The sequence below is a fragment of the Cebus imitator genome, unplaced genomic scaffold (assembly GCF_001604975.1).
Source record: "Cebus imitator isolate Cc_AM_T3 unplaced genomic scaffold, Cebus_imitator-1.0 Scaffold595, whole genome shotgun sequence".
In the NCBI taxonomy this organism is placed as follows: Eukaryota; Metazoa; Chordata; class Mammalia; order Primates; family Cebidae; genus Cebus; species Cebus imitator.
This window is the reverse complement of record NW_016107910.1, coordinates 852,263-854,032: the sequence shown is the minus strand read 5'-3', so window position 1 is coordinate 854,032 and position 1,770 is coordinate 852,263. Positions and strand designations below refer to the sequence as shown.

General features: G+C 42.5%; 1 pseudogene; it reads right to left on the bottom strand.

Moving 5' to 3' along the window:
• Positions 1-822: 822 nt before the first annotated feature.
• Positions 823-1,770, bottom strand: part of LOC108294654 — a 126,334-nt pseudogene continuing 125,386 nt past the window's right edge.

The following is a 1,770-nucleotide window of genomic DNA, read 5'->3' as shown; positions in this document are numbered from 1 at the left end:
TTGAGTTACTTTACTTAGAATAATAGCCTCCATTCTCATCAAGTTTGCTTCAAATGCTGTTAATTCTTTTCTTCTTATGGTTGAGTAGTATTCCATCACACACACACACACACACACACACACATCACAGTTTCTCTGTCCACTCATTGACTGATAGGCATTTGGGTTGATTCCACAACTTTGCAATTGCTAATTGTGCTGCTATAAACATGCTTGTGCAAGGATCTTTGTCATATAATGATGTCTTTTATTCTGGTTTGATACCCAGGAGTGAGATTGCTCAATCAAATGGTAGTTCTACTTTTAGTTCTTTAAGGAATCTCCACACTGTTTTCTGTAATGGCTGTACTAGTTTACATTCCCACCAGCAGTGTAAAAGTGTTCTTGATCACCACATCCATGCCAACATTTACTGTTCTTTGATTTTTTGATTATGACCATTTTTGCAGGAATCAGGTGGTATCACATTGTGGTTTTCATTAGCATTTCTCCAAACATTAGTGATGTTGAGTATTTTTTCATATGTTTGTTGGCCAATTTTATAATCTTTTTAAAAATACATACTTTTATTAAATCATAAAGAAGTATCAAAATTAAAAGCAAAAATTACAGGGTAAGACTTAACAAAACTACTAGGAGCATCAAAGGAAGTGATTTGGCACAGGGAAATATGAATTAATGAATATGGGAAGAACAAAGATGGGGAGAACAGTGAGCATGTGTTGAAGATACTAAGGGAGAGGATATGGTAATAAATTTGATTTTAGACAAGTGCCTAGGTAAAGAAATAATAGGATAAGATTTCTAAACCCCACTATGTGCTTAAGAGTCATCCTCACCATTGATGCTGTCCCTGTCATCCTCTGCTTCCTCAGACTCTTTTTCATCATCCTTGATCAGCTCCAGCTGGTCATCCCCCATATTCATTATCACCATCATCCAATAGGTCCCCCTCCTCAGCAGAGTCATCTGCAACCCACTCAGACTCCACCTTCACATTAATCTCACCTTTCTTCAAGGAGCTGCTGCTCTGCTCCTCTTCTGACTTATCATTCTTCATCTCTACTGCTTATTTGCTCTGTTCCTTTTCAATTTTTTCCAGGTTTTCCAGGAGAGAATCCACTTTTTGTTTTATCTGGGTCAATTCTTCTTAATGGCCTGAAGGTCATCTCCTTTCAACTTTCCAGACATGGAAGATCCCCGCTGTCTACTCTTAGAATTGAAGCCACTTTTGCCCCTTCATGAGGTGTTTCCTGATACACACTGACATTTCGAGGGCACTACAGCCTAAGCAATAGGAGGAGGAGGTACACGTGCTGGGTAACACGCGCTGGGTACATCCTATCATAATAATCCCTTCAAAAGTCATAGTCCAAGTCAAAAGAGGAGTCATATATCTCCACTGCAGATCATTTCACACCTGCTTTTCCTCAGTTCACTTTTGGCTCTGCAGCCAGGTTAATATCTAAAACCTGGCTAGCAATCATTCTGCTCTCCTCTCCTGCTACAGCAGCCTAGGCATTTCTCTCATTAACATATGGAACAGGGGGGTTGATCCAAGATGGCCGTTTAGGAACAGCTCAGGATTGCAGCTCCCAGTGAAAGCGCAGAGGGTGAGTGGATGCCGCGTTTTTATTGCCCACAGACTAGGAAACTCCCGGGCAGAGGTGCTCCACGGTCGCCAGCACGGCCGTTTTGGCCAGCGCGGCTGTGACGGCCAGCGCGGCTGTGCCGGCCGGGACCGCTGCTTTGCCCCGCGCGGCTGCTTTG